The sequence below is a fragment of the Labrus mixtus genome, chromosome 17, assembly GCF_963584025.1.
Source record: "Labrus mixtus chromosome 17, fLabMix1.1, whole genome shotgun sequence".
NCBI classification, from domain to species: domain Eukaryota; kingdom Metazoa; phylum Chordata; class Actinopteri; order Labriformes; family Labridae; genus Labrus; species Labrus mixtus.
Window position 1 is genome coordinate 6,790,034 of NC_083628.1, and position 13,574 is coordinate 6,803,607.

General features: G+C 39.5%; 1 protein-coding gene across 1 annotated transcript in view; it reads left to right on the top strand.

Moving 5' to 3' along the window:
- Nucleotides 1–13,574, top strand: part of LOC132992186 (potassium/sodium hyperpolarization-activated cyclic nucleotide-gated channel 1) — an 81,620-nt gene that overhangs the window by 20,275 nt on the left and 47,771 nt on the right. The window lies entirely within an intron of this gene.

Here is a 13,574-nt window from a genome sequence, read left to right on the forward strand (position 1 = left end):
ACGTGTCTTTATGTGTGACAATCTGCCTGTCACACATTTGACATGTTGTGAAGAGAGGGACTGTTAAACTAAGAGGCAACAGCAGTGTCAGAACTCACTAACATCAATGTTAAGTACACTCCAATAATGACCAGTTGTTTTTTTCAATTATTTGCATTAAAAATACAATAACATACAAAATGGAGTCATTCAGATGTTTATCTTCATATTTGTAAGGTGTTAACTTGATTTGAGATTTACATTATTTTTTATTAAACTATTCTGAATCTCACATTGATTCTTATCGTCCTAAATTTAGTCTAATTGATTTTCTCCAAAACCTCTCTCTCCTCTGTCCATTTCCCTCTTTCCCTGTCACTCAAGCTCACACACACGCACATCAGTGAACTCACACACACACACACACACACACACACACACACACTCACACACACACACACACACACACACACACACACACACACACACAACAGCCTAATGGACTCCTCCAGTCCAATTTTGCCCAGCAAACAAAAAATGAAGGACAATGCTTTTTCCCTCACATGCTGCCTGTGTTCTTGTCCTCTCTGTTTTAAGACGCCGCTCTTTGACGATGAACGTAATGTGCTTTGAGTCATGTTCTCGCTCGGCTCACTGGGGGAAGCTCGCTCTCGGCCCACGGGGTGGAAAATCCCAGCATCCTCTAATGCCTGAAAGAGGGGAGTTATTCCCTCTTCTGCTCCTGTAGATTTAACCCATTTTTTCCCTCGCCAAGTCGCAGGGCGCTCCTTCTGTTGCTAGTTGGTCTCGTTAACTGCAGTAGAAAGTGTTAATTGGTCGACCATATGGTTTCGAGTACGGGGTTAATTGTCACACCCTCGGTGTAAAAGCAGGAAGAAAATAGAGCTTTAAATACGATGATGAGAGAGCTCTGCTTTATGTCTGTGTTTTATTAAATGAGGAAATAAATATTTTATCCCATACTGGTAAAAACCTGTTAACAACGAGGAGGCCATCAAATGAATACCTTCATGGTAATGCCTGCATAGCAACTCCACTAAACACAATTTTATTAACGTCACAAATTTAAAAATGTGAATTGCAGCGGCTGCAGGAAATGATCAATTAATTATTGAACGTATCACACACTCAAGAACAGAGCCGGTGTTGTCAATACTTAATAAAAAATTAATAAGGAGAGGGGAAGATAAGCATTGAGCACTGAATTAAGATTGCAAATAATAAAACAAATTGATTATACTTCCACAAACAACCAACTCTTCCCTTATGGACATTATTTTAAGGGACAGAAAAACAGATCTTGTATGAAGTTTTGGAATTTTCTTATATCTTATCTTACAAATAAGATGGTTGTTTTTCTGTATCCTCCAGACTTGACATTTAGGCTCTTAAGGCTCTAACCAAAAATAAGAGCTTTCAAAGATTGAACAAATTGTCCTTATTGCTACCAAGCATGTCGTCCATCTTTTTTCATTTTGAGATTTAGCTGCTCTGATGGATTTAAGATGGCTTTCTCTGTGAATCAGCCTTCATAACGAGCAAGCCTTTGTGATGCTGGAATGTGAAATACGTTTTTTTTTTTTTTTTTTTAAAAAGGGCATGAGAAACACAAAAACATGCTTCCATGAAACTCGGAGATCAAACAAATGTATAGTGTCCCATGTCATGTGAATGGGGCTAAGGAAGCTATGAATATGGTTCTTAAAAATCTGTTTTCAACGTGCAGGTCTGCTGCAGTTAAGGGGACTCTCACTTTGGATGCCAGCATTTAATGACATCACCTCTGTTCATGTTAATGATGGAGAGAACCAAAATGTACTGAAGATTTAAGATACATACAGATCTTCAAACGCATTTTATTCACCAAAAGCTGCCATGAGCGAAAGAGGAAGAAAGCACTTTGTTTGCAATTAATGGTATTTCAAAATCTAAACGGAATCTATATTGTATGTTTTTTGTGTATTGTAAAATCTGTATTTAAAATTCCAGTAGAACCCTAGATGTTTTAAAACAAACAAGCTGCTGACAGATCACATTCATGGAGTCGCATAAGTCAGCCTTTAGTAACCAGGCTTTATAGGTCACTTTGTATCACACTGTCACTGCGAGCTGATGTATGACATTTCAAATGTTGTATACTCCTCCACTGGGAGTACCTCCATTTCTCTCTGGCTCTGGCTCTATGTCTGTCTCTGCCTTTTCCATTTCTTACTGTCCCCGTCAGTCTGTCTTTCCGCTCGGGCCCTTTCCTTTTATTTGATGTTAGATAACAACAGACATGTCCGCGCAGTGGCGACACAGAGACGGAGAGGTAGTGACACCGAGAAGCAAAGACGGAGAAGAAGAGGACGGTTTCTCAGGACAGGAGGCACAAACTTTTTTTGTCATTTGCAAAGAAAAGTGTTTTTAAGTCCTAAATATGCCGTGGAAGACAAATAGAAGCAGGTTTTTTTATGCAACACAACTCACTGAATCAGAGAAGCGATACATGCAATGTTTTGTTTTGGAGCCTGCAGGGGTTCAACAAAACTAACATCTGCTGCTACTTCCAACATCTGCTGCGTATGTTTTTTTTTTAGCTTTATTCTGATATTCAGTTCAAATATGATTTTTTTTTTCTTCATATTAACCCCATCCATAGTAAGAAAGCAGACAGCGAAAGCAGCTTTGATCTTGTTTCCATGCCCGTGGGATATCCCCAAGTCTCCTTCAGCATGGTGTGCAGCGTACAGTGAGCAGACAGATGACAGATACAGTCCTAGGAGGGGGCTGAGGTGATAAGTGTGGAGATTAGGCTAATCTCAGCTATTTTTGCTCCCTGGGCTGTTGTCAGGCGGAGGAATGCGGATGGGGGTTGGAGGTCGCGGTGAAGTAAGCCCACTACCAGGGATCACCAATGCATGGGTGATCCCTGGTCGTTAGCTTGGGAAAAGCTCTCCATACGCCACTGATTCTCCTTAAGGCTCATAATGATGCCTTGTGGTATTTAGAGGGGTAGCAGCACCACTCATCGCACACATCCGGTAATGATGCCTTGTGCAAAATAATTAATTAGTGACTAGCGAAGCATTTAGGGTTCTTCTCTTTTCACTTCCCAAGAGTTAATGTAGTAGAGGATGGATTTACTGAAGCACCCTCCATCCATCTGCTGCGTCGACAGCTGTGCTCATCTTCTAGTCGGGCCTCGCTGTTAATATGAAACCAAACTATTTTATGTTGTTTGTGTTGGTGCATCACTATAGGGATGAACTATTTTTACACCATGGCGACAGAGTATTATGGATGCCGTTTGTTACTACAACACTGATAAGATAATGTTGCTTATCAAGTGTAGTTTGTCATGATGCCACCGCTAACAGAGCTTTGGTTTCTTGCTCTATTCTTCATTATGACTGCCTATAGGTTCATTATGGTCACACAGCACTTCACTCAATCTACCAGGTTTTATTTATACAATGCCAAATCACTATTAAAGCTACCACAAAGAGCAGGTCTGAATACTCTTCATCATAGTATTTACAGAGACCTAACATGAATGAGCCAGAACCTGGCAACAAGCTCAACAAGACTCATTGTTGGACAACCGTCCTCCTCGACTGGAGGGGTTGAGAAATGGATGGATGGATTTAAACAAAAAGAAAGACAGGGATTTGTACAAAGAGCAACAAAAAAAACAACAGACACTACAGACTGAGAGTCGCATTGGGCCTCATTTACCGATGTCTCCAAACAAACGTGTTTTCTTGAATTTGTTCTTCAGAAGACTCAAATTTACGTTTTTTTTAATCCCATGAATTTTTCTCGCCCCGTGTCCTTGTAAGATGAATTCTTGTGAGGTGCACAGCACAATTTCTGAGACACTTTAACAAATTGATTTATAAAAAATGATACATGGAAACTTGTTGTTTTTGTAAGTTTGTTTCTTTCCATAATAAAACTGTTTAAATCACCTCTTTAAAATCATACTTTAATGTAATCAAAGATATCAAAATAACGGGTTATTTTGCTCAAGTATGTCATCAATCAAATGTCCATAAGTGAGTTTAGATTTTGTTTTAACTAGAAACCAATCCCAAAAAACAAAAACAATCTTCTAGAGATTTGCTTAAGTAAGCTTAAAGAGTGGGTGATGAATGAGGCCCAAAGATTTTTCTGTTTATACTTCTTTTTCTTTTTACCAAATTATTGATAAGTAGAAACATGTCTACAGTTTGAACCATCATGACGACCCCCCCTCCCCCCCCCTCCCCCCCCTCCCCCCCCTCCCCCATACATTGTTGCGTCCTTGCTGTAAAGTGCGGAAGGGTCCTTCATGTTGATGTTTACACGAGCACAGCGGGTCACCCTGTGAAATCCGGTCAAATCCCTCCTGCTCTCACATGTGCACTAATCTTCCCCGACTGCCTTCTTAGCATAACCCCGACTCAGGCTACAACTCTCGCCCTTCCTCTCTTTCAGTCTTCCCTGACCCTTGCAGAAACGGCATCTTGCTTCTTCTGCTTCCCTGCCTTCCCTGCAGTATATATTCACCTTGTTGTTCATCGTACATTAAATTCAAAAATGCCTGCACAAGTCCCTTGACTTGAACTCCAAAGTTTAAAATTCCTTTATTTGCATTGACAGTTTAGATGAGAAGATTGAGTCCACTCTGTGTATGTGTGAATAGTTCAGCCAGAGTTGAGAAACAATTAGCTTAGCTTAGTTTAGCATAAATACTGGAGTCAGGGGAAAACAGCTTTGGTCTGTTTTGACCTTGGGCCTGTTCATTAAACAAACATGTCAAATCCAGAAACTGTGGCTTTACATTGGGCTTTGTGATGCAACTATTTTTTTTTACTCTCGCCAACTTCAAACTTGGGAAAAAGCCAGGTAAGCTCTTTAGTCCGGTAACTGTGTTTTTATTTAGCCAAAGTTAGCTAATTGCTTCCTGGCACGGCCCCAAGCCTTAAGACACAGACACAAAAGCCCTGCATGTCAATCCTTTCTTCAATCTGTTGGCAGGAAGACAAATAACTGAATTACTCTGCAAAAAGCCAACAGTTACCACCAAAAAAAATATTTTTAATATTATTCTCAGTATTTAATTAAGACCAAAAGGAAAACTGAGCTAAAAAGGAACTGGACTTACAGAATATGCACCGGGAGGTAGAAACCTCACTCGTGTTTTTTTCTGGAATCAGCTGGATTTGTAAATGACGACCATGTTGATATATTGATAATACGTTAATGACGTGTTCACAACTTCATTCTGATGTGGCCAGAAAATCTGTAATTCAACCAAGATGTTATATGTAATATTAACTCATATAGAGAATTAGGGCTGATATTATATTACCATTATTGTATCACTTGTGCCAAATATCGATGTCTGAATAAAAAGAAAATACAGCGCTCTAAACGGAGTTCTCTGTCAATTTCAGTCAGTGCGTCACTGGTGCTTTAGACATGGACGAGGGTGATGTGAAGAGGAGTTAATCAAAGACCGCGGGATAATGTTGGTGAGCAGTGAAGTGCAGAGATGAGGCATGATAAAAGAGGAAACTGACGTCAATAAAAGCTGTGAATGAGATCACTAATCCTGCTTTAAACCTACGTAGAGGTCAGTACATGTTCTTCAGTTTTATCAGAAATCATTATTAATCAAGATATGATTGTGTTGCAGTTTATCAAATATCAGAAAACTGATGAATTGTGATACTATCGTGGGCCACGTACTGTGTAGCAAGCCTGGGGGGGGGGGGGGGGGGGGCGCTTGCAGGATAACTCAAGAATTGAGTTAATTACAAATTAATAGGGAAGAGGCTTTACTATATTTAAAAGATTTAAAAATTGTTTGGGTGAAATAACATGATGCATGGTTGTATGTTTAGTGTAAGAAGACAGGAGCAGAACACATTGTCTAACTTTACAAATTTTACTTTTATGTCCAGTGTGCAGTTGTTAAAATACATTACTTTTGGGTTTTTTGGTAGTTTTACATCTGCACCTTCGACAGACAAATAAAGCTTCCTGAAATAAAACCTTTTTTTTATATACCATTAAACACTTTACGGAAATCATCTGTTGGCTTTACCGTGGCGGCCAGCTGTCTTTGTCTCTTTCCTTATTCCCTCCATCAGCCCTCTGTCACAGCCCGGCAGACTGAGGACACTGATTTAATTCCTGGAATGATGTTGTCAAACTGTCGCCCTGAAACAGACTTGCATAACCAGACAATTGGAGGGGAAAATGGGTCATGTGGGAAAACAGTTGTTGAGTCTATTGGCGTGCTTTCTGAACAATATGTCCGCGCATATTGCAACAGTCTGATTGCACTGAGGCATTATCACGTATTCCACTTGTGTCTGGTGTTGTCATTCATGTGTTGACATGTTTTCTTAGAGCGGAGCTGGTTTAATTTTGTTACTGTGCTCAGGTTTCAGGTACAAATCAATAGAACATAAAACCTCCTGCTCAGCCATAAATACATTTAGTTCTTCCTCTGATGCCAAAGCCTTTTTCGGTAGAGAGGAGACTTTAATTGGGATTTCTATACGAATGTGCATAAATTAACCGCATACATTAATCCCTGCAGACTCTCAGAATAATGCAGAAAATGTGACGGTAAACAGGGCTTATCCTAATGGTTTAGAATCTAAAAGAAGCAAAGGATTCTTGTCCAACTTTTGAACTCAATATTTTCGCTCTTACATAAAAAAAAAAAACACAACATTTTCCCAAGTCCATGCAGAAAAACATCCTGAATCCCATCCCCGTAGCCGTGCAAGCTTCTGCCCCAGAGAATGCTGCCCCTGCCAATGCCGCTCTGAATGGTTGAGCGCAGATTAAGGCAGAACTGTAGTGTTGAGGTTATCACGCTCACACGACCAAAATAGACGCAGAGCGGGTGAGACAGCGGGCAAGGCAGCTCCGCTCGCAGTACAGTGTGATGTGCTTAGTGCAGGAACGAGGAGAAGAAGAAGAAGAAGAAGAAGAATACTGCTGACGGACAGAGAAATGATGGAAAACAGAGCGGATGAAGTCCCGCAGGAAAGAGCTACATGTGCAGAAAGAGTGTTTATTTAAGCTCGTGATTGACACATCTACAAGGGAGGGCTTTTCCAGTTAAATTAACGCACTGATTGATGGTTAGAATGGGCTAATCTTGTAAAGAACCGTATCCTCCCCAACACCACGCCTAGCATCTATTTTCATCTGACACACTCATGTTCAGATCTGATGTTTGAGAAGAAATTAATTATCTCAAATATGTTTCTGCTGCCTTTGTCAAGTATCTACATCAATACTGTACCTATTCATCTATCTATTAGTTGATATATTCAATCTATATCTAAGAAACTCCCTAAAATAGTTTTAAAGAAATTCAAAATTGTGACCTCAGCGTTGGAAAATAATCATCCCCGGTCTTTTTATTTATTGCTTTGTAAGAAGGAAAGCCAGGCTTTCAAAGAAAGCCAAGTGTGGGTAACACTTCAATGTGTTATTCCCAAAGAGTTTTAATGTGTTGCTTAGAGCTACAACTCTACTCCTTGTGGCTTATCAGTGTTGGCGACAGCAGTGGTGCTGATTTTTCATTGTCTTTGCAAGAAATACTTTGAATGAAAGGGACTGGCTGGTTGTTTATGTTGAGTGAAATCAGGTTTGAAAAACTTTAAATGGTAATTAAATATATAAATAAATGGCACAGTGTACAGCAGGTATGTGTAAGGGATGTAAAGCATTTTGTAATTTTAAAGCATTTTTTTCCCCATAATTTGTTCTCCGTCTGATAGAAAGTAACGCAATACTGAAGAGCTGATCTTAAAGCTATAGGAGGATTTTTTAAGCTTGTTATGAAGAAGACTAAAATCAACACATATGTCTCTTTATGATCTACAAAAACAAAAACAAAAAACCCATCAGCCACAAGATTGATTAATTCTACGAGGTAGTTTTTCATGCCTGAAGCCACGGCCTGGGGGTAGGTGTCATACAAAGTGTAAAGCTGCATTCTGCTGAAACAGCATTTTTTCATGTTTTCCACAGCAAAGATTTCTGGTGTGATATATTTGTCTGTCAAAAGAAAGCAGGGGAAGACCTTCGTTCAAAGACACTACCGACACGTATTCGGCCCAAAATCAGCAAAGAGATAAGATGCAGCGCTCCACAGGTGTCGTCTGAATTGACGCGAACCAGATGTTCCTCACAGGAGCTTTAAGTAAATCATCAAGGTGTTGAGGATGTGAGGATGTTGTCCCTTCTTTATAATTCTATTCCACTTCATTTCAGGGGGAAGCATTGTACTGTTTACCCCAGAATTAATTGTGTATTTGCAGCATGCAGGGCAGGAGTGTTTGCGGGGAAGAAATAATGACCTCCTCTTTAAAGTGCGTCGCTGCTACATTAATAGATCACTACTTGTTTTCTGCCTCTGTAAAGGCCCCATTGATCACCACCTGCCTTTTAATTAAGTCTCTGGCTACAAATTACTGTTGGGCCTCATTACCTAAATGTACTGCCGCTCGGAGCTGAACATCCACAGCTTTTTATGCAGGGAAACATGTATGCGGTTGTTGTTTTGTTATACACTGACTTCTCATGGCTTGGCAACAACCCAGTTCCATATATAAGATAAGATTCCTCCTCTTCCTGTGTCGTCTTCTCTATCCTAGTCTGTACTGTAGACAGATTTGTAGACTGATGAGCTTTCAGAGTGTACAGCATGCTGCCTGAAGCACTGAAATAATGCCAACTCTATTAATGTTTATTTATTGCTGACCTCTACATATATGAACATGATTGCGCATAGGGCATTGCAGTCATGTGAAATGTAATTACTTCCAGCAAGATGCTTTTCTTTGGGGGATACTGCAAGTCTATTTCCAGCGTTACACTGCATCCACTGTACGTATAGCACTCACATTCAGCTTTATCTGCTGTGACATTAATTGTCTTTAGGAGGGGTTTTTTTTTTTTTTTCTTCACATGGCCATAAACAGAAGAGTAAATAAAACATGCAACTCACTCAATCCCAGCGAATTCTCTGCCGGTGATTATATGATTTTCAATTCCAAGTTGAACTGCAATTTTGTGATTAAGAAAGAAAAAAAAAAAAAGCAAGCGAGATCCAAAAAGGAGATTTACAAGCTGATTTTAAGCAGGAGAATTCCAGATTTTCCTGAAAGCAGTTGTGTCATCCTTCAATGTAATAGCCAGTGGTGGATTTAATCCCCTCAAATTAGTCCCTTGCTAATCCTCACTAACCTCAAACAGAGGTCACTCAAGTCCAATTGCAAGATGCATAAGGAACGCTTCGTAATTGTGTGTTGGAGGCTCCGCCGAGCATGCTCTTTCTTCTTCAACATAACGTCAGTGTACACAGTAAACATCAACCTGACACATTGTGCTGGTCTTGACCCCTTTAAATTAAAACACTGACAATTATTACAAATCAATACCCACCCACCACCAAAATGACCTTTGTAGGTAATCGTTTGGCTTCCTTAAGAATGAATGCAAGAGTTCTAAATACAAAATAATATACATAGGATTTTTTGAAGATTAGGTAATTGCAGTAATTGTTATAGAACTATACCTGCATATGTAAACAACACGTAAAAATGGACTCGTTGTTCTGCACTGTTGAATGGTTCCAAATCTGAATGAGCACCGTGCTGGCTCCACACATCGACCGTGTGACCTTGTGCCGCTATCACTTCACATCTTGGCTGTGTTTCTCTCCTGTATTAGAGGATTATGCTGAACTTTAGCCTCGTCTGGGGTCAAAATTTAAGCTTGATGCACTTAATTTTGAGCCTATATTTTGCCAATGCCAGCTGTGAGTAATGGTGGTGTGTTTGGCTTTCAGTCCGTGCTACCTATTTCTCTGAAACACTGCAGCTGATGAGAGCTTATAGCACCAGAGGGAGGGAGCGCTACCAAATGGATTCATGGTGTTCCTGTTGCCAGGGTAGAGAAAAATGGTTTGATATCATTTGATTTTTACTGTTATCCTTCTTAAGTGACAACTCAAGTCTGTAACAGGGTTAACAGGATCTCTTTTATGTTTAAGTCACAGGTACACTCTGCATATTTACAGAACAGATTCACTGCAACAAGGAAGCAGAGTGTCTCAAAATTAATCAACACGTCGACGAGGGAACAGTACATCAAAACAAACAGACCCCAGAACTGTAGAAAACAGGGTCTACGTGATCGAGGTGTTAGTGTAAGCTTATAACGATGTGCTTTTTCACACTGAGAAGGGCGACCACACTCCAGGCTCATAGGGTTGAATATCATAAGCCAAGAATCCCCCTGAGAAAAGCGACTTGATTTTATATTTCACTTTTTATTGTTTCGGTAAGATTCATTTCTTGTTCTATGTTTCTAATAATTGTTGATTAAACTTTTTAATTGACAAAAACCAGCAGTTAGAAGATTTCACCTTTGGTTCTGGGAGATTACCTCATGCAATTGATGCATTAACTATTCAGCATAAAAATATTGAACAAATTTAATCATTAAAATAACTTTTGTTGTTGTCAATTTTTTGTTATTATTATTGCCCAGGATATTTTCCAGGGCCAGAGACCTTTTTTTTTATTCAAGCTAGTCATGTTCTGGTTGCTAATTTGTACACACACACATTGTCAAAACATTGTCAGTGCTGTTGAGCTTTCCTCTTCACAACTGGCTTCTCTCACTTTGTGTGTTTGACAAAACAGTGGCATGCTTTTATTCCTCGATAAAGCCTGAGGGATGGTACAATGTGTGCATGTTTGCTAGTTGTGGAATAGAGGACGGTTTAGCATCTTTAGTTTTGAGATACATAACCTTAGCATGAGATTCTTAAAGGATCATAGGCCACCTGAAAGCCTTCAGTTCCTTCACTAAGTCACACTCTCACCCTTAGACTGTATAAAACGTGGACGTAGTCTAGGTGCCGTCACCTATTGGTTTCTGCAGAGGTGTTATGAAGCCCAATGATGGCAGTCGCAAAATTGGAAATACAATCTCCACCCAACTTTAAAACCTTCTAAAACAGCCAAAGAGATTGTGCTTCTGTGGGCGTAAATGTAACAAGTTCACTAAGTCACGCCCAGATTTATCACATCACAGTAAAAGGAGATCCTGTATGACCACTGATCTACACCTGGAGCTTCTATAATTAAGAGATCTATTTTTAGACAGCTACCGCTCGACTACCTGCTGCCACCAGCAGACTCGTGCCTTCTGAAGTACAAATCTAAACAAATCCCACACTGTGTTAATGAGCTCATGCATCTTTTCACGGTGCCCTAAGTGTGACCCAAAGGTTGTGGAGGCTTCTCGGCGAAGGGAACGATCCCTGGGAATTTAAGACCCTCTCCGTATGTTTGCAGAGTCTCTTGTTGAGTTTTTTTGATTATGAATCTGTTAAAAGAGGAAAGGCCTGACAAGCAGTCGACCCTCTTCTATTTCTGCCTGCTGTGAATCATTTGTAATTGTCAAAGAGGGCCCAAAGTGCTATTTTCTATTTTCCATCATGTTGCAGTCCTCCAGTAATGTCTACTTCTTTTAGATACATTTACATCTTTCTGTCTTTTTTTTGTCTCCCCTCTCCCTCTCTGTTATCAACAATTATGTCATCAAACTATGATGAATGTAAAGACACACAGTCGCTCGACATAGGGACAGGGAGTTCTTCTATATTAAGAATAAAGATGTAGGCAGCAGAAGAGATACTGGGAGAATTGAGACAGCCATCCAGTAAGCTAGTGGCTAATTTTAGCCTGTCAGGGCAGTGCACTGTTTCTCCCTGTGGATGAGTTGAACCATAGAGGGATCTGAGCATCAGCTCAGCCTCTTGTTCTCTCATCTGTTCGCTGTGTGGACACTGTCCTTTGTGCAGAAAGGTTACAGGACAGTCACAATGGACCGGGGTGGAGAGATGTGGATTCAAAGAGCTTTATCAAACACCTGGGGTTTAGCAGATTTTGCCTACATGTGGGGGAAAAAAGGGATCAGAATTAAGGCAGAATACATGTCAGCACAAAATGAGGTCCATGCTCAAGCCCTCTTTGGTTTCTGGAGTGATTGCACTCTCTGAGAAGAGGAAGTAAGAAGCCTTTGTAATTTGGATAGAAGTGGTCACTATTATTCCAAATTCTGTGGAGAATGCCAGATAATGCAGAAATAGAACAAAGGATGAAAAATAAGAGAGAGATAACACCACAAAAAAGATTGGATTTGATGTTAAATATAGAGTAAAAGAGAAAATCAGAAAATAGATATGTTCAATATAGCAAAGTACTGCTGATTTAATCTATTAAACAATCTCCTATTTGAGTAAAAAAATAACATAAAGCAGTACAATATTGCATAACTAAAGACCTATCTCTAAGCTTTTATTTATTGAAAGAAGTGATTGAGAAATTGCTCTGGTTCAACTCAATAACATTTTAGATGGAAATAAGCTTCGGGAAAGATTTCACTCTGTCCTCAGATAACATCACAGCACTGGGACTGCACTGATAGCCATGTTGAAGGATTGTTGTCTAAATTATGATTTAGGTAAAACATCCTTTTTATATTGCTTTTTTCTCTGTGCTGCCTTTGATAGGGTAAAAACAACGTTCTTCTTCTTGGTACAGGATTATGTTTTGGATGATCCAGCGCAGACCTCAGTTAGTTCAGGTCATAGTGTCAGGGGTATGTTGTTTCCACTGGTGAAGATGAAAATCTGGACTCCGTCTATGTTCCATTCTTAGGCCACTATTAATGAAACTATACAGTCAAATCCATACACTATAAAAACAAGGGCATAGTCTCAGAGAGTTTTGAAGCCTAACCATTGTGGTTACAATGTTTGAAAGGCTTTCCACCTCAACTTTGATCAATCTAGAAACAGGCAAAGAGATGGAGCGGAGGCGGGCCTTAAGATTTTTGGAAAACAGATACAACGCTCCCAACTGTCTGTCAACTAACACAGAACCAAATAGATTGACGCTGCTTTAAGCTAGTATTCTGAAAACAGATGGAACCAGCCTCGTCACATTTAAATCGAAGTTTAAATATCTGGTTTCTCCTTTAACATTTCTTGATACTCCTCCCTACTGCACAGCTTTGTTCCACTTGGGGCAGCTTACAACATACTGTTATACTTTTACTGTATGTCACATATTTTACTTTAAATTTATCCAAATTTTAGTAGTGTTATGTTTTTTTTAAGTCTTAATGGTTTTGTTGTTATCACTCATTCTTTAAATGTGGTCAGAGAGTTGTTATTTCGCTGCCTTTGTAAAGCACTTTGAATTGCCCCTGTGTTTGAATATAAACTAACAATGAAGCCGTCTTGCCTTTTCTTAAATATTTCAATAGATAATTGATCGTGCAGTGTACTTACTGTGTGACATCATCCCTCACCTCCTTTTAATGTGTTTATCACTTCAAGGAATGCTTTTTTTTAAAAAAAATTTGCATAATTTACATTTTGGAAAGTCTGTTAAATCTTTTATAACAAGTGAAGAAAAAACACAAAAAATGTAAGATTCTTATTAAGTGATTTGGGTTTGATTTGTTAACCTAACGGCAGTGTGTGTGGTGCACCAAAC